Here is a 20,153-nt window from a genome sequence, read left to right as displayed (position 1 = left end):
ATGAGAAAAAAAAAAGAGAGAGAAACAAAAAAAAACCCTCTTGACCTTTAAGTATGCCCCTTTTAAAGTAATACTCTAAATTATGCAAGAGGAAGGACACATAAAGCACCTCACTAGCAGAGAGAAATATTATTTCTAAGGAAATACTTTTGCAAGTGAGTTGTGACCACTTCTTTTGCAACCACCAGATTGACTAATTTTCTCATGGAACACCATTTTCACCTAAAAAAATACAAATCACTGGCAAACTCAGATCACTCAGACTCAAGTATCTGAAAGACATTTTCTTGAAAATGAACAAAGTGAACCTGTCACCTCAGGGAAAACAACTTTTCCTTGTTTTTGTTGTAGCATTTGTTACTAGGTGTACTTGCTGATGGCAAAATGTGAGTTTTCAAACAAAAATGTGGATTTTGGAAAACTTGTTTCCACAAGTGTGAATGTGACAGCTTCCCAATTCTTAAAGTTTTCTCTGATGAGGTGGTGGCTTCTGGATCGAACTGTGTTCCCTGCCCCAAAAGATGTGCTGAAGTTTTTAACTCTTGGTACCTGTGAATATGAACTTACTTAGAAATAGGGCCTTCGCAGCTGCCATCAAGTTAAGAGGAGGTCAAACTGGATGAGGGTGGGCCCTGATCTAATGACTGCTGTTCTTAAGTAAAAAGCGATTTGAATAAATACACACACACACGAAAGATGGAAGTTGAGATTGAAATGATGTAACTACAGCTAAGAAATGTCTGTAGGAGTTCCCATCGTGGCGCAGTAGTTAACGAATCCGACTAGGAACCATGAGGTTCCGGGTTCGGTGCCTGCCCTTGCTCAGTGGGTTAACGATCCGGCGTTGCCATGAGCTGTGGTGTAGGTTGCAGACGCGGCTCGGATCCCACGTTGCTGTGGCTCTGGCGTAGGCCGGTGGCTACAGCTCCGATTCAACCCCTAGCCTGGGAACCTCCATATGCCGCAGGAGCGGCCCAAGAAATAGCAACAACAACAAAAAGACAAAAAGACAAAAAAAAACAAAAAAAAAAAAAAGAAATGTCTGTAAAGCCACCAGTTTGCGGTACATTGTTATAACTCTAGGAAGCTAACACCGTGGTGATAACATCAAGTGTGATTATTTGACATTGTAGAGGGAGAAGTGTCAACGTTTGAAATATGGGTATAACTCAGTGAAACAATGTTTCCAAAGCCCAATGTATAATGTTACAAAATCATGGGTGGGTGAAAAACCCATTCAAAGTGTAAAATAACTACTAGGTTCTAATAAAACAGCAAAAAGTCCACTCATTCCTAATGTAGTAAATATCTCTAAATATTGTTCATATACATAGAAGCTTTATAGGTTCCTCAATGATATTTAAGAGTGTAAAAGGATTTGGAGCCCCCCCAAATTTCACTAGTTTAAGAGGTAGAAACAATAGGATTTGGCAAATGATTGGTGGGAATTGAGAGAGAACAGTTTTGTCCCCATGGGGATTATGTCAAGAAAAGGCTTTTAAAGAGAGATGATGTGTTCTGTCCTGGAAGTGCTGAGTTCAGGTTGCCTGAGGGATGCTGTGGCAGAACAGACCATTAGGCAAAGATCTATGGGTTTGAGTGCAGCTGTCTGAATATACAGAGTGCACAGATTTGCAGCAATTGAAAGAACAGAACTACAAATGGAGAGAGAATTGCCCTGAGCAGAGTGCTGAGGATGGAGTCCAGAGTTATGTCAACATCAAGGCACAGTGAGAGAGAGCCATCTAGAAATCAACTTGAATCGGGAAGAGTATGGGGTAGGGGGGAGAGAAACCTGACAGGGAGGGGTGTCAGAGAAAAAGCAAGGCAGTTTTCAAGAAAAGAGGGGTTAATAGCAGCAAATCTATAAAGATAGTAACGGGCTCATCACTGACCAGCTGGGAACAGTTCTAAAGAAAATCATGGAAGCAGCAGGAATGGGCTGGTCTCTGAGAAACAAGCTTGAGGTCAGGCAGAAGTTGGAAGAATCATATACATGTGGGAAGAAGTCCAGAAGAAAATTGGAAATTCAAAATCTAGAAAAGTGAGGTAGAAACTACAGAAAAAGACCCCCCACACACACACACACGCACCCCTAGGAAGGCTAGATGGAAGGGTTTTCCAGTGCTCAAGAGACAGAGGGTATAGAAGGCAAGCCTGCAGGGGCTTTGGAACCAAACTCTCTGATTCAGTCATGCTGTTGTCATTTGCCAAGTGCTAGAGACTGAATGCATCGGTCCATCTAGAATTTATATTTCAGGACTGGAATGTAATAGTACTTGGAAGTAGGGCTTCAGGGGGATAATTCCATCACAAACGAGGATAGAGCCCGTATGAAGGGATTAGTGTCCTTTCAAGAACACACCAGAGAGATGGTTCCTCTCCCTCCTCTCTCCCTCCCTCCCTCCATCATGTGAAGACACAAGACAGCCATCTGCAAACCAGGAAACAGGTCCTCACCAGACACCCAATCTGCCAACACCCTGATCTTGGATTTCCCAGCCTCAGAACTGTGAGAAGTAAGTATACATTTTTTAAGCCATTCAGTATTTTGTTATAGCTGCAGGAGCTAACTGAGGCATTAGATAAAGGAATTGACAAGTTGCTTGAGTTCTCTGTGCCTTAGTTTTCTCCTCTAAAAATATGGAGAGCAATAGCACGTACCTTAAAAGAGTTGTTTATGAAGACAGCATAAACTAATACACATCCAGGATCTAAAATGCAGTCTGCCAAATGGGAAATGCTCATTAAAGGGAGGGGGAAATTCTGGCAACTGAAGTCCCTAGACTGGAGGAACAGAGCAGAGATGGCTTCTGAATGATGTCCCCAACCTTTTCTGAAGTACGTATGAGGCGGCAGATGATCCAGTTGAAGTTTAAGGAGGATGGCATAATTCTAGAATACAATTCAGGAAGTTCCCATTGTGGCACAGCAGGTTAAGAACCTGACATAATGTCTGCAAGGATGTGGGTTCGATCCTTGGCCTCGCTCAGTGGGTTAAGGATCCGGCATTGCCACAAGCTGCTGGCATAGATCACAGATGCAGCTCGGATCTGGTGTTGCTGTGGCCATGGTAGAGGCCAGCAGCTGCAGCTCTGATTTGACGCCTATAGCCTGGGAACTTCCATATGCCTCAGGTATAGCTGTAAAAGAAAAAAAAAAAAAAAAAAGATATAATTCGGTGGTACTTCATCACACAATTGTTTAAATTGTTTTCTTTTTCAATTACCCTCTTCAACCACATTCTTTCAAATCTTCCTTTCTGGTTAATTAAAAGGTAGTTTAAACCTTCAAACTCACCTGTACCAGAACTGGGACTCTAATGATGAGCCTCACATCCAGGGAGCGGTGGCCAAGAGGGAAGGGAGCAGGAGGATATCCCTCTCCCAGCCAGTCATTGGGTCACCCTCTCTGCAGTCACTGCCTATTTGGCTGACACTGCTGGCCTCTGTGTGGTGTGTCCATGGCTTGCGTTAACTGCGAGCTTATGTGAGAATATCTGAGGGCTCCCAGATGGGAGGGAGGCCCAGCTTATCTAAGCAAATTGGCCCCACTCCAGCTCACAGTCAAGCAGTCTTCCCCTCTGCTGGGCAACCCGGCTCAGCACACAGGCCTCCCAGGCAAGGTGCCAGCAAGCCACGTCCATTTGACCTTCACCATCACGAGCAGGATACCCTGCTGTCTGCCTCAGACAATCCCCAGTGCCCTTGCTCCTCCTCAGGCTTGGTGGGGGGAGGGGTATTCGCAGTGGTTGCTGGGACAACAGGGCCAGTTCTGCCACCTCTTAATAAGCCCCAGAAAGGCAGCTATACCTAAATCGTCAGCTCTGTTGAGAAACCAGGGCAGGGGGGCTACAATGCTCCTGCCTGTCATTTTCAGTTGTGAGCCCTGGTACCTGAAGCAACAGGAAAAGCACCCCTCCGCCTGCTAGGAAGCTGGTAGGAAGTGGGGAAGGGGTTGGCGGAGCTCAGAGCTGCAAGAGATGAGCTCAGAGAGGCAAGCGGGCCAGATTTCAAGGTGTTCCCACTCCCCTGATTCATCATCACAGGTCAGATGTTCCAGAAGTAGACACTGAAATGGAATTTGGGGGTACACTATGTTTGTTAAGGATTGGCACCTGTGACAGGAAGCAAGGGGAAGCAGGAGCAGGCCCAGGAAGCAGGTGAACTGTGATGCAGGCCTGGTAGGGACCTCTGGATTCAGGACTGTCTACCAATGGCTCCGAGCAGGCACAGAGGTCCGGGGCTGTGTACCTCCGCTTTGCTGAGTTACTGGACACAGGCTGCCCTGGGAAGGGAGTGGCCACCCCTGAGGCTGCTCTACAGCTGAGGCCGAGGCTGGCAGCACTGACCACTGGAGCCAGTCTGCTGAGAAGTCCTGCAGCCAGACAGCAAGCTTCCCTTGGAAGGGATCTAAATAACGCATCTTCATGATGATCCGGCACCGCTCTCACTTTGGCTTCGGGGGCTTTGTGGTCAGGCCTGCTCCTTCCAGCCCACTTCTCCCACCTCTGCAGAATCTGACAGCTCAGGAGCCTTGCCAGTAGGGCTTTAGAGAAGGAAGCAGGAAGAACTTTAGACTTTGGAAATGCTATTTATCTGTAATTGTAGCTCTAGGCGTCTATAATTAGGAAGGTGAATTTACTTCTAAAGAAATTGCTTAACACCTTCCTGGGTAAGAGACATTTTAGAGGTTTTCTGGTGTCTCTATGGTATATGACTCCCACCTCCAACTTGAAATAATTTAAAATCAAAAGTGCTGACCATCAAGAGGCTTCCTGAGTCTAGACATCCCCTTGCTCATCCAGATTTGAGACTGCCCCTGACCAGGTTTGCCCTTGCTCAGGAAAACTTGAATTAAATTAGAGGTGGGGTTTCAGAATAGTATATGCTTATTTTCAAGTCTCCTTGAGGGTCATCTTAAGAATCCAGAGGCCAGCATGTTGCCAGATGCCTAGCGGGAGCTCCATAAATGTTTGCTGAATGCAACTTTTGCACGAATCTAACGCATTTTCTCTGAGATGAGCACCACATTCAGTTAACCACCCCACTTATTAAATCCCACTCACTAACTTCCTGTTAAAGGGGAAAGCAGATTTTATTTTTAGAAAGGTGGATAGGCAGACAGTGATGGAGAGAGGATGAGGGAAGGGCAGAGGCACTTCTAGAGAGGTAGTTTCTGATCTCAAGTTATAGCACAAAGTCTCCTGTCAAAGCCCTGGGGTTCTTGCTTAATTGTGGATAACCTCAAGCTAGCTAATTATCATTTATATAATGTATCATTTGTAAAATCAACATATTCTTAATATCTAAGTCACAAGGTGTTGTATGGATTAATGAGATACCAGGGGAAGAGCTACCTAACAAGTGGCCCGACACTTGAGGAGTGGTTTCTACAGTCACTCATCATAATAAAGAGAGACTGTGTTTTGCAATAGAGCGAGAAAGAAGAGACACAAAGCACGCAAATCTCCTATCCTCAGGCACAAAGAAAGGCACATGGCACCACCCCTCCCCTGTCAATCACTGGTCCAGTTATTCATTCCAGATTTTTTTTAATGGCCGCACCTGTGGCATATGGAAATTCCCAGGCCAGGGACTGAATCCAAGCCACAGACAGGGCAATGCCAGATCCTTTAACCCACTGCAGCCTGGAATCTAGTCCACACCTCTGCAGCAACCTGAGCTGCTGCAGTCGGATTCTTTTTTTTTTTTTTTTTTTTTTTTTTTTGTCTTTTGTCTTCTTTTTGTTGTTGTTGTTGCTATTTCTTGGGCCGCTCCCAGGGCATATGGAGGTTCCCAGGCTAGGGGTTGAGTCGGAGTTGTAGCCACCGGCCTACACCAGAGCCACAGCAACGCGGGATCCGAGCCGCGTCTGCAACCTACACCACAGCTCACGGCAACGCCGGATCATTAACCCACTGAGCAAGGACAGGGACCGAACCCGCAACCTCATGGTTCCTAGTCGGATTCGTTAACCACTGCGCCACGACGGGAACTCCTGCAGTCGGATTCTTAATGCACTGTACCACAGTGGGAACTCCTCATTCAAGGTATTTATTGAGGTGCCAGGTGCATGATTCCAAGTGCTTAGGATTTTTTTTTTTTTTTTTTTTTTTTTTTTTTGGCTGCACCTGTAGCATACAAAAGTTCATGGGACAGGAATCAAACCTGCACCACAACAGTGACAACAATACTGTTTTCTTAACTGCTAGGCTACCAGGGAAGTTGACTAGGTGCATAGGATTATCTGCAAACAAGACAGGTAAAGATTCTTGCCCTCATGGAGCTTCCATTCTAGTGGAGGAGACAAAAGTATTTAGTATGTGAGGAGGTGATGAGTGCTACAGAAAAATAAAAAGTAGAGCATTAAGAGGGATCAGGACTGAGGGAAAAAAGTGGGGTAGAGGGAGGTAGGCAGGTTGCAAATGTAAGTACCTGCTGAGGTAGGTAGATGTCCTCGAGAAAGGGAGATGGAGGGAGTTCCCATTGTGGCTCAGTGGTAATGAACTCAACTAGTATCCATGAGGACTTGGGTTCTGTCCCTGGCCCCGATCAGTGGGTTAAGGATCCAGCATTGCCATGAGCTGTGAGCTGTGGTGTAGGTCGGCATCTATAGCTCCGATTAGACCCCTGGGAATTTCCATATGCCATGGGGGTATGGCCCTAAAAAGACCAAAAAAAAGGGGGGGAGGTGGGGGAGATGGAGAAAATCTCTCAAAGGTGAGGACTGCTGGACATTTGGGGGAGAGCAATCCCACAGCTACAGCACAGCCCTCAGGCAGGAGCCTTTTGGTACAGACTCCCCAGGAGCAGCAAGAGGCCAGAGTGGCTGGACCAATGAGCAAAGGGCAGAGAGCACAGAGGGGTCACTTTGAATGACAGGGGCAGATCACACTGGCTTTGTAGCTACACTCAGGACTTTGCATTTGCTCTGAGTGAAACAGGAGCCTTTGCAGGATTTTGAACAGAGGGGTGACATGATCTGAGTCTCAAGAGATTATGCTGGCTATGATGGGAGAAGTATAAGAGGAATTGTCACCAATGGTTCTAATAGTTAATGCAAAGAAACATGTTCCAAGATAGACTATGTAGCTTTATGTGGGACAAGTCTCAGGAGGTTGGTACACAAAACAAATTCTTTCCCAGGTTAAACTCAAAAAGATGCAGATTCAGACAATTCAGACTTATTTGAATGCATAAGTTATTCATCGTCAGCAAAGAAAAGGAGTGTTTAAAATGTAGACAAAAAGGAAAAATTAAGAGAATTTCCCACCTTATTTTTACTTAAGTTTTTATAAAGGTATTACCTGCACTGGATACTTCAAAAAGTAAAAGTGGATGGAAAATGTATTTTTTTCCCCTGACCTACTTCCTAGTCCAACATTTCCCCCCGTAGTAGCAATCACGGTCACCACTGGGTGTGTATCCTCCTAGAGGCACACAAAAGAGTATACGTGCACCTTATTACATGAACTGAATTGTGTCATCCCCCACCCCCACATTCATATGTTGAAGTGTTAAACTCAGAATATGATTGCATGTAAAGATAGGATTTTAATGAGGTAATTACAGTTAAGTGAGCTCATTAGGTCATTAGGGTCATTACTCCCATGTGACTGGTATCCTTTTAAGAAGAAGAGATTAGGACACAGACTCATAGGAAAGACTAGGTGAGGACATTAGGAGAAGACGCACATCTACAAGACAAGGAGAGATGCCTCAGAAGAAGCCAACCCTGATCTCAAACTTCTAGTCCCCAGAACTGTGAGAAGTAACTTCCTATTGTATAAGGCAAAATCTGCGGTACTTTGTTATGACAGCCTTAGAAACTAGTACACTGGTGTATATCTTTGAGTGCAGAACTGAACTTGGTTTCCCCTCAAAATTCACATGCTAAACTCTAATTCCCAAGCCTTTGGGAGGTGATTAGGTCATGAATGAGGGTGGAGTCCCCATCGATGGGTTTAGTGGTCTTATAAGAAGCCAGAGAGCTAGCTAGCTTTCTTTCTGCCTTGTGAGGACCCAAAGAGAAATCAGCTGTTTGCAACCTTCTGGTGCCTTGATCTCATACTTCCAGCCTCCAGAACTGTGAGGAATAAATTTCTGTTGTTTCTAAGCCACCCAAGCTATGGTACTTTGTTAGAGGAGCCCAAACTGACCAACACAGTATACATACATATATAGATACACACACATATATATGTATATACATATATATCCCTTTTTTATTCACAGTTTTAACAGATTATATATACTATTATGAACTTTGCTTTTCACATTTAAAACTACATCTTAGGAGTTCCCGTCATGGCTCAGTGGTTAACGAACCCAACTAGTATCCCTGAAGACGTGGGTTTGAACCCTGGCCTCACTCAGTGAGTTAAGGATCCATTGTTGCCGTGAGCTGTGGTGTAGGTCACATATGCATCTTGGATCCTGTGTTGCTGCAGCTCTGTTGCAGGCCAGCAGCTATAGCTCTGATTCGAGCCCTAACCTGGGAACCTCCATACGCTGCAGGTGCGGCTGTAAAAAGACAAAACAATAAAATAAAATAAAACTGCATCTTAGAGATCATTCCAGGCCAGTACACATGAAGCTGTTTGATTCTTTTAAAGTCGACACGGTACTTCACTGAATGGATGTTTAATAATGTAAACATCCATTTCGAAATAATATAAACATCCTTTTAAAAAATAATGTACGTTCAAATTGTTTCAAAACTTTTGCTATTACAAAAGTTGCTACAATGAGTAACTTCATATGTGTGTCATTTCATACATGTTTGTATGAATATAAATAGGATAGATTTTTAGAAGTAGAATAGCTCGGCTGAAAATAAATGGATTTAAAATTTTGATAGATGTTACCAATTGCCTTTTCAAAGTACCAGTATACATGCCACTCAGCAAAAGTTTCTTTTTCTCCACAATATCTCCAATATGTTATGTCGTAACACTGTTGTCAATATGATGGCTGAAAAATAGTATCTTGCATTTATTATCAATAAGGTTGAGTGACTTTTCATATACTTAAATATTTAACTTCAGGATTGAAATTTGAGCATTTTTTTTTCTCTTACCCTACACAGAGGGCTAGGCAGCATAACCACTGATCTGGCCCCAGATGTTTGCTCCTCTGCAATATTTCATATCCTGTCTTCCTACCATCAATAGCAGTTATCATTCTTTCTACCACAAGGGGCTTTTTCTGACTCCTCCATGGTTAGGATCACAGAAATGATCACAATAGTTGTCACTGGACATCCACAAGCTCGGTTGGTTGGCTGATATATAAACAAATATTTACAATTCCATATCTACCTGGAGAAGCCCAGGAAGGTTTCAGAGTAGCAAGCAGTGCAGTAAAGAAGCCATTCTCAGCAGTTAAAAAGGCATAAAATTTCAAACATTGCGTACTTGGAACATCAGGTAGTCTGGTAGGACACCTTAAGGAAAGTAAGAAAGAGTGGTTGGAAAGCCTTGGCCTCCTTGTACAAGTCTCTAAATGAGGATAATCACACTCCTTCTGGTTTATAACGTGAGGATTCTCTCCAGCACCCTCATACACAGGTATGACCCACACGAATTCCTCTCCTGGCTTTCCTCTCTCTGAACAATCTGCTCTCATAAAGATGAATAAAACAAACAAACAAAAAAGACTCTTAAATATCTTTATTAAAGTATCTGATTATAGTAGGAAATTATGCAGAAAATTCAAGGCAAAAAGAACAATATGAAAAAAATTGAAGAGAATGAAATGCTAATCCCCAGAAGCAACTGCTGCTAATATTTTGTTTGAAATCTTTAGAGGTCTCTGTAAACACACACACACACACACACAATGTTAATTTTACATGTATATACACACATATAGAAAGAATATGTACTATTCTAACATATAGTATCTATATATTTCATGTAAATTATATTTTCACTAAAAATACATAAATTTTTCATCCCAGTGAATACAGACCATATTATCCTGATTATTGCTTCCTAGTATTCTATTCCATTAGACCTACTAGAAATCTGGACTAATTCTCTATTTGGGGCACTGTTATGAAAATACTGCTACAATGAACAACTCTGTATATTTCTTTCCATCTAGGTTATTATGTTTTTGGTGTAATGATACTTTTTAATTAATCAGTTGGCTGTTGAACTGACCCTGGGGTAACCAGGTCTTCCTGAGAAAGGACATCTAGTCATTGCCTCTTAGACCCAATCACCTCCCTCCATTCTGACAGTTTTTAATTTGAGAAATTTTCTCCTCCTACCATCTTCATCCCCACGTCTCCCACGCTTGTCCTGGGCACAGCGGGTGACACCTCCCTCTCAGTGGTAAAAATAGGGATATTGCTGAAAATATAATTGGGAAGTTTTCCTATCCTCTTTAAGCTTTTGTGGTGTTGGGATCTGAAATGTTTCCTTGGGTTCTTTCTTAGAAACATAAACATTTTATCCTGAGCCCTCAAGACTTGAGGCTTACAGCCCCTTGCTTCTGCTAGTCCATGTAACTGACTACACGTATATATTGATGTTGCTGTGCTATACTGCAGAGTCTTGTTATTGAGGAAGGTAACATTGAATATGTCGTCTAGTCACTGAGAGTGTGAAGTCCTTTCGATGCATTTTGCTGGGTACCATGGTCTACCCAATAGATCCTACTATAAGTCACTTCTCCAATCTGAGCATCAGTTTCCTCATCTGAACAGTAACAAAATTGAACAAAAAAATTTTAAGGCTATAGTTTCTCAGCTAAACAAATGAATGAGCATCTTACTTGAGGGCAAACTTCTTAGGGTTTAATGGAAACCAGAGCTCTAAAATGGTGAAAAGTTTTAATTTGGTACCTCAAGGACATCTCAGGACCACAGTGAGAGGAGTAGCCCAAGAACAGTTTGGGTAATTATGACAACAAACACAGTTGAAGGAAGCTCTGAGGTGGTGGGTATTAAAGAGGTCAGAGGTGGCGAGGAAAGGTAGGCTCAATCTAATTACAAAGAAGAAATGTTACCCTGAATCCTGCTTCTAGTTACATCTGCAAGGTTTCAGTTTGCCTAGACTCTTCAGTTCTCTGTCCCCAGATCACCCTGTCAGTATTTGAATTGTCAGTCTGTATCTATTTGTCTCTATCCCTACCCCCTACTCAGTAGACTCCCCACCATGATTGGGCTAGAATTCACATTCACAGGTGTGAATAATAGTATTATAGTTACGTAGAAGAACCTGGCAATGCTCAGCTGGAAGAGATAAAGATCTGATGGGGGATTATAGGCACTGGCCCAGTTTGTTGGGGAGGCAGCATGATAGTATGTGTTTCTATCGATGCTACCATACTTCATATTAAAAAGCATAGAGTAATCTCAGAAATGAAGGCTTCAGGAAGGAGAGCTTAGGGAAAAATGATAAATTACCAAAGGGTATGGAATTCTGATTCTCAAGATCTCACACGCAACCACCTTTCTCAAAATGTCAATCAAGTTAACAAAACTAAAATCCAGTCCTGACTTGCAAGAAACAAAACGTTGATTCTGCCAGGGCTTAATTTCCCTGCTCCCTCAGACTCTTCCTTTCATTTTTACCACCTACTTCTCTTATTAGACCTGGTCTGTACTAGTTTTGCATGCAGTCCTGCCCTGGAACCTTGGCCATCATTTGTTGGTAGGTTGTATCTTGTCCCTAACAAGTCTGATGGCTATTCCAGTTGACTAATGCTGCCTAACCTACCACCAAAACTTAACGGTATAAAACATTTCACTATGGTCACAGATTCTGTGGGTCATGAGTTCAAAAAGGGGCTCAGTCAGGATGGCGCTGCTCTGCCCCATAATGTCCAGTGCCTCAGTTGAGATGACTCACATGGCTGGAAATGACTCAGATGGCTGAGGGCTGCAACAGCTTGGGTTGGAGAATCCACCTACAGATGGTTTCTCAATTCTTATGTCTGGTCTCTTGGTTGGGATGGCTGGAAAGCTGGGCTCAGCTGGCACTGTCTACCAGAGTGCCTACACCCGGCCTCTCCAACATAGCAATGCCAGGGGATTGAGTAACAGGGGAAATGATGCTATGTGGAAATAGACAAATCCAGAATTTAGTAAGTCAATATCATGGGGGAGGAAGATAACTGTTTCTGATTAAATGAGACTAGAAGGACATAATAAGACATATATTGATTAAATCTTAATTGAATAAAATAATATAAAAGAAATTTGAGGATGATTAGGAAAATTTGAACATTGATTGAATAAAAACTAATATTAATGAATTGTGCATTTAGTCAAGTAAAATAATTAATGAATGTAATAAACATAGTAATAAGTATAATTTTAATGTAATAGTTTATTCCAGTGTGCTTGTATATATGCAAACATAGCTAACATTTTGGTATGTTTGCTTTAATAATGGTTATTATCTAGATATTGCATGGAGGATATAGAGGGAATAATTGTACTGTTCTTTCCACTTTTGTGTGTGCTTACAATTTTTAGTTGATTTTTTAAATGTACCTCATTGCATCTTTTTATTGTGGTAGAATATGCATAACATAAAATTGATCATTTTAACCATTTTAAAATAAATAGTTAAGTGGCATTAAGTATATCCAGAGTGCTATATACCTCATTGTTTTGCGGTGGTGGTGGTGGGGGTCCTTAGTTTTTTTTTTTCTCTTTTGGCTACCCCTCCCATATGGAGTTCTTAGGCCAGGGACCAGATTCAAGCCACAGTTGCAACCTTTGCTGCAGCTACAGCACACTGGATCTTTAACCTACTGTGTCAGGCCAAGGATCAAACCTGCATCCTAGCACTCCAGAGATACCATCCATCCTATAGTGCACAGCGGGGACTCCTATGCCTCATTGTTCTTAATCAAGTTTATACCAAGGCAAAATTTAAATTCAAAAAAGTACATATTTTAAATGTATGATGAAATGAGTTTTGAAAAATATATACTCCCATGTAACCTCTACTGCATCGGAATGCAAACTTTCTTCATGTTCCTTTTCAGTCAATCACCCATCACCACTATGTTACACATCGATCACTGATCTTATTTCTATCATCATTATATAGATCTACACCTTAATATAAATGAAATCAGACAGTATTTACAATTCTGAGTCTAGCTTTTTTTCCACTCAACATAACATTTTTAAGATTGATCTATGCTGTTACAAGTATCAGAAATTTATCCCTTTTAATTGCTGAGTAGTAGTCTATTGCATGAATGAATATACAGCAATCTGTTTATCCACTTACCTATAGATGAAGATTTGGGTTATTTTCAGTTTGTGGCTATTATGAATTGTGATGAAAATAGCTATGAATATTCATATACATATATTTTTGTAGATAGATGTTTCCATTTCTCTGGGTTGTGTGGTAAATGTATGTTTATAAGAAACTACTGAACTGCTTTTCCATAGTGGTTGTGACATTTTACGTCCCCAACAAAAAAGTAAGAGAGTTCCAGTTACTCCACATTCTCACCAACACTTTGTATTGTCAGATTTTTAAATTTTAGCCATTCAGATGCTTATAATGTTGTATTCTCCTGATTTAATTTCCATTTCCCTGGTTGTTATTAATGTTGAGTATATTTTCATGAGTTTATTGAACATTCACACACCTTTGTTTCTGAAGTATTTGTTCATATTTCTCCCCTTTTTAAAAATACTATGGTTATTTGTGTTCTTATTCTTTGAATTGTTAGGGTAATAATGTGTGTGGGCCTAATTCTGAATTTTCTACTCTGATCTATTGATCTATATGACTATCCTGCCAATACCATGCTATCTTTGATTTCTAGAGCCAAATAATAAGCCTCGAAATCAGGTAAAGTCTCCAACTTTGTTCTTTTTTTGCCAAAATTGCTTTGGCTACTCAAGGACTTTTACATTTCCAAGTAAATTTTAAAAAGAACCTCAAATTCTATAAAAAAGACCTGATGGGATTTTGACTGGGATTGAATTAGAGTTATAGATAAATTGGGGGAGAATTGCCATCTATTTTTTTTTCTTTTTTTTCTTTTTTTTTAGGGCTGCACCTGGGGCATAGTTTTTCCACTGTGTTATTAATATTTAGGACAACTGCCAGAATCACTTTTACTTCTTTTCCTGTAAGAAGGTGACTAGAGTTCCCTGGTGGCTTAGCAGTTAAAGACTCAGCATTGTCACTGCTGTGCCTCAGATTTGATCCCAGCAGGGGAACTTACTCATGCCATGGGTGTGGCCAAAAACAAGAAAAGGAGGTGACTAAGTAAAACATTCCCCTTCACCCCATAACAAATTGAAATTTTACAAGTTTTTAGTACAGTGCATCTTTAAGACATGATTAGTAAACTTACTCTTTAACATTTTACACCAACAAGTAGTTTGAATTCATTAGCAGTTTTCCTACTGGACACTAGTTTATGACATAATAATATGAACAACATAACACAAGCATTCAAAACAAAACAAGATTTATTCTGCATATCAGAAAAAGGAGCTATCAAATTTATGCTCACTTAAGAGAAGGACTTTTCCCCTAATAAAATTCTTAGTGGCTCAGGAAAAATGACAACAGTGTAAAGGAGGCAATAGGCTGTATTCACTTTGAAGCCTTCTTAGCCTTCCATCCTGGAGATGATTCTTATACTAGTTAGGAGCTGCCTGACATTCTGATATGAGAAATGTTTGTTTCTGAACTTAACCCTCCTCCACTGAAAAAGGTGGGCAGGGGTTACATGCTGTTTTTCCCCAGGGCTGGATATAAAAACTTTCATGGAGAACTGCGGGTCCCTGAGTGTCCCCTGTCACTCCAGACAGTCCTATGGGGAGAGTGTGGATAGCTCTCCAGTGAGGGTCCTGCAAATTCTAGCTTCTCCCTTTTTTTTTTTTTTTTTTTTTTTGGCTTTTTAGGGCCGCACTTGCGGATTATAGAAGTTCCCAGGTTAGGGGTCAAATCGGAGCTGTAGCCACTTGGGACTCAAGCCATGTCTGTGACCTACACCACAGCTCACAGTAATGCCAGACCCTTAACCCACTGAGCAGGGCCAGGGATCCAACCCGAAACTCATGAATACTAGGCTGTTTTGTTACCACTGAGCCACGATGAGAACTGCTCTACCTTCTAATTCTTGAATTTCCCACAACCCAGGCACATTCTAAGACTTCAAAACCTCTCGCTATGGCAGGCCTCACTAATTTCTCCTGCTTGTTTCGTATTTGATCTCAGGAAGATTTTGCTCAGAAACAGGAAATCGTTAGGAAAGTGCTGACTTGAAGGGAAAACCAGGATAAGAAAGGTTGTTTATCCAGCAGAGGAGGAAACCAGGCTGAGTGATAAATTCACAAAGGGAAGTGGTGCCTCTGGTTAATCTGGCCAACTGGCCCTGCTATAAACTCTTCCTGCTCTTTTCAGAAAAAACCTGAACATTTACTTAGATAGACTGAAAAAAGTGAATCAGAAATGTCATCATAATTGAGGAACCAAGCTCATATCAGATCTACTCCCAAAAGCTCTTCACCAGCCAGCACCCATCAGCCTTAGAGGATATTTTCATAAGGTTCATGCCTCGTAAATTCCAAATACCTCGCCCATTCCTTCTAGTATCATCCCTCAAAATACAGGTAGCCCTGTGTTCAAATAACTCAGAGTACCCTATGGAAGCTGTAGATGACAAAATAAATGCCTTGAAAGGTTATTATTCTCAACACAGAGGTAATATCCAGAGTCATTAAGAAATAGACTGTCTAGGAGTTCCCATCGTGGCTCAGCAGTAATGAACTCCATTCGTATCCATGAGGATACAGGTTCAATCCCTGACCTCACTCAGTGGGTTAAGGATCTGGCATTGCTGTGAGCTGTGGTGTAAGTCACAGACATGGCTTGGATCCCACATTGTTGCTGTGGCTGGGGCATAGGATGGCAGCTGCAGCTCTGATTCAATTCATAGCGTGAGAACCTTGAAATGCCACACGTGTGGCCCTAAAAAGCAAAGGAAGAAAGAAAAGAAAGAAAGAAAAAAAGAAAGGAGGGAGGGAGGAAAGGAAGGAAGGAGAGGAAGGAAGGAAGGAAGGAAGGATGGGACTGCCCAGGAGGAAGTGGTCTTCTAATTGCTGCTAATGTCGAAATGTAAGGGAGGACACAGAATTTCCCTGAGTGAACTGATATACCACTTTCTCAAGAGCACAGCCTGAGAGTGGTATAGGATAGATAAGTGTGCCCAATCCTATGTTTGTCTATTATCTGCGAGTAGAGCCTAAGAAACTCACCCACATATAACGCACACTCTTCCTTCTCCTTTCACCTGGCTCCTTCCAATACTCCATTTGAATTAAGAAGAAAAAATTACTATATAATTATGTGTATCCTCACTTCCAGAATTCTAATAGAGAAATATATCTACAATTGAGTCTTTCCTCTTCAGCTCAATTACTACTGCTTTTGTCTTCACTTGCTGGGACCCATAACCTCCAATCTGGTCTTTGAACATCAATAATGCCAGCAAGTGACCTTTATGCACTGAAGGTATTATTCTACTGCTTAAAAGATTTTCGTTGACTTCTCATCACCAAAAGATGAACTCCAAACACTCTATCTACCAGTCTCTTCTTCACCTGCTCTTGCCACACCCAACTTCATCTCTGCCCTTTTCTTTTTTTCTTTTTTTATTATTCAATGAATTTATTACATTTATAGTTGTACAACGATCATCACAATCCAATTTTATAGGATTTCCATCCCACAACCCCAGCGCATCCCCCCACCCCCCAAACTGTCTCCTTTGAAAACCATAAGTTTTTCAAAGTCTGTGAGTCAGTATCTGTTCAGCAAAGAAGTTCATTCTGTCCTTTTTTCAGATTCCACATGTCAGTGAAAGCATTTGATGTTGGTGTCTCATTGTATGACTGATTTCACTTGGCATGATAACCTCTAGGTCCATCCATGTTGCTAATAATGCCAGTATTTCGTTCCTTTTAATGGCTGAGTAATATTCCATTGTGTATATGTACCACAACCTCTTGACCCACTCCTCTGTCGATGGACATTTAGGTTGTTTCCATGCATCTCTGCCCTTTTCTCTTCTCCATATGCTTCTCTCCAGTCATATAGAACTTCCCACCTTGCCTTCAGTCATATAGAACTTCCCACCTTGCCTTATCAGCACATTTATGCTTTTTAGACTTTGTATCTGCCCCTCACCCTTACTGGAATGTAGCAAATTTCTTCTCATCTTTGAAGACCAAGTTCAAATATTATCTGCAAAACACAGGTTTCCTGACCTAAAACAGCCTAAAGCATATTTTTTTAATTTTTATGAAAACAATGATCACATTAAAGGTAAATTATAAGTAATGTGTGTCTTTTTTTCTAGATAAATGATGTTCAGTGAAACTTTCTGGATGGTGGTAATGTTCCTCTGTGTTGTCCAATAAGATAGTTGCTTGTGGAAGTTCCCCTTGTGGCACAGCAGAAACAAATCAGACTAGTGTCCATGAGGATATGGGTTTGATCCCTGGCCTCGCTCAGTAGGTTAAGGATCTGACATTGCTGTGAGCTGTGGTGTTTGTGGTGTTGGTCGAAGACGCAGCTCGGATCCCACGTTGTCGCTGTGGCTGTGATGTAGGCTAGCAGCTGTAGCTCCGATTGGATCCCTAGCCTGGGAATCTCCGTATCCTGCAGGTGTGGCCCTAAAAAGCCAAAAAGAAAAAAAAAAAAAAAAAAAAAAAAGGATAGCTGCTCACTATACATAGCTATTTAGCATTTAAAATGTGGTTGATGTTACTAAAGAACTGAATTTTATTTTATTTAGTCATTTAAATTTAATTTTTTTAAAAAGCCACATAGTGGCTAGTAGCTGCAAAATTGGACAGCACAGTTTCTGCATAAGAGTTGGTGGATAATACATTTTTTTGTTGAATGGATAAATGAATGAGTGAATGGGAAAAAAAATCATTATTTTACATTTCAAGGTCATCTACTTATTGTATATGCCTACAATCCTGGGAAGAATACAAGATTTAAATATATCTAAGAGACAACTAAAAGCCATAGTACTGATTTCAGGGTGCAATGAAATTGGCATATTTAGCTTAATTATATAAATCAAGAATCAGAAAATATTATCATAGTATAGCCCTAAAATAATAGAATATTTTAAAGGTCACTTTTTTTTAGCAGGATAAATGCTTTTACCAAATTTATGAGAAAGCTGAAACTGAAAGTTTGAACAAAAAAGTTGTTATCAGATCTTTGACAATTAAGTTTATTTCCAGGACTGCATTCAGAAACTTACTATGTGTCATCTTGAGGAAACATGGATGGAATATTGAGTTTACCTGAGAGTGACAGTGGAGGTGGGAAGTTGGTGTCTAAAGGAATAAGAAATGCTAGCAGCAGTAGTAAATCATCCTTAAATTTTCATAACATGATAAATCTTAATAAAGATTTATTTCTTATTCATGTCATAATCCAATGTAAGTTGGAGAGCTCTCTATGGAGGCTATCTTCCCAAAGGTGGCTCTGGGATACAGAATCTTCCATCCTGTGATGCTACCATCATCCATCCATCAGTAATCTTTGACTTCCATTCTCACTATGGAGAACACTGTATATAGGAAGGCACATGAGACACGTAATTACTTCAGCCTGAAAGTGGCACCCATCCATGCTTGCATTCCACTGGGCAGACTCATAAGTCCAAGGTAACCACAAGGAGGCTGGGAGAATCAGAGGAGCATGCAGATGTCAGTGAGAGCCGGTGGTCTCTGTTACAGTGCTTAAAGCTGTAACTAAATTCATGAAAATAATCCTTGACCCTCCTTTTTTTTTTTTTTTTTTTTTTTGTCTTTTTGCCATTTCTTGGGCCGCTCCTGCGGCATATGGAGGTTCCCAGGCTAGGGGTTGAATCGGAGCTGTAGCCACCAGCCTACACCTGAGCCACAACAATGCAGTATCCGAGCCGTGTCTGCGACCTACACCACAGCTCACGGCAACGCCGGATCGTTAACCCACTGAGCAAGGGCGGGGACCGAACCCGCAACCTCATGGTTCCTGGTCGGATTCGTTAACCACTGCGCCACAACGGGAACTCCTTGACCCTCCTTTTTTAAGAATTTTGAGTTTATCCAAAATAGTTGGCTTGTGTCAATGGCTACATTGAAGGAAAATGATCCATCTTTAGAAAATGGCTAATACTCCTCCAGGAGAGAAGCGCATGTCCAAGACAGCTAACTGAAAACTAGCAAGGGAAACAGATTCACATCCAGGTTCTCATGTTCACTGTGAGGGCTGAACTCCCGACACGTTTTAAAGACATCTCTCTCAATAAATGTGAATTTTTTATGACACTGCACTGTAGTAGCAAAAGATGGGGTGCCATGGTAGCTTCTTTTGTTGATTCTGGAAATCAGGGCATTTTTAATCTCATATTTGATCAGGTTACTGTTACTACTTTGAAATATCTTAAATCTCTATTACACCCAAGTTCCAGTCAATGCCCCTTCCTTTCGTTACTGAGGGCCGGGAGTATGCTCTTGCCTGTGCTGTCACACTTTCCATTTTCCAGAGAAAACACTCTCTTGTTGAAAGCAGTTTGGCATGCAGACATTTACAGCATTGTATCATTCCTTGCAGAATCATCCATCATGAAATTACTCTCTGAGAGAAAGTTTTCCAGGGTGGGAAACAAACTCCATAGAACTTTTTCTTCATTTGAAAACCAGAATTGACACTTCCTTTTTTATGTGGCTGTCATTTTGTCATGAGTAAAGAAGACAGTAAGGTCTTTGTCTTTAGTACTCAGATTTAATGTATTCATACTTACTAAAATAAATGTGTTTGCCAAGTAAGCACGACTGGGAACCAGATGATATCTTGCTGCCAAGAAGTCAAAAGCAATGGGTGAATCTGAGAAAGAGCTGCTACTTCAACTCTTAACTGAATACTGATTTGCCCTTTGCCAGACCTCAGCCAGTCAACAGCTGTGTGTGTGCAACAGTGGAAGAATATTAAAGAAGCTTTCTACAAGTTCAAATTATAGAAAACAGTTAAGCTTTCATAAGCATGGATTTTACAAAGTTAACTCTGTTAATAACATCATTCAAACACATCCATGGGTCTGTAAGGCATTCTTCTCATCTCCATTTTCTGTCTGTAATTGATA

General features: G+C 41.2%; 1 protein-coding gene across 9 annotated transcripts in view; it reads right to left on the bottom strand.

The window, feature by feature from the left end:
* ST6GAL1 (ST6 beta-galactoside alpha-2,6-sialyltransferase 1) overlaps positions 1 to 3,463 on the bottom strand; it is a 164,760-nt gene extending 161,297 nt beyond the window's left edge. For all 9 annotated transcript variants that reach the window (XM_084990674.1, XM_084990673.1, XM_084990669.1 and 6 more), the window contains exon 1: positions 3,301 to 3,463. The gene's annotated coding sequence lies outside the window, so the exon portion shown is untranslated. The remainder of the gene's footprint in view (positions 1 to 3,300) is intronic.
* Between the last annotated feature and the right edge of the window lie 16,690 nt (positions 3,464 to 20,153).

Source organism: Sus scrofa, chromosome 13 (genome assembly GCF_054392235.1).
Source record: "Sus scrofa isolate SSC_HxYL_T2T_F1_AM1 chromosome 13, Sscrofa_HxYL_maternal_Yorkshire_Landrace_v2.0, whole genome shotgun sequence".
NCBI lineage: Eukaryota > Metazoa > Chordata > Mammalia > Artiodactyla > Suidae > Sus > Sus scrofa.
Note: the sequence above shows the minus strand (reverse complement) of the source record. Positions and strands in the feature narration are given on the sequence as shown.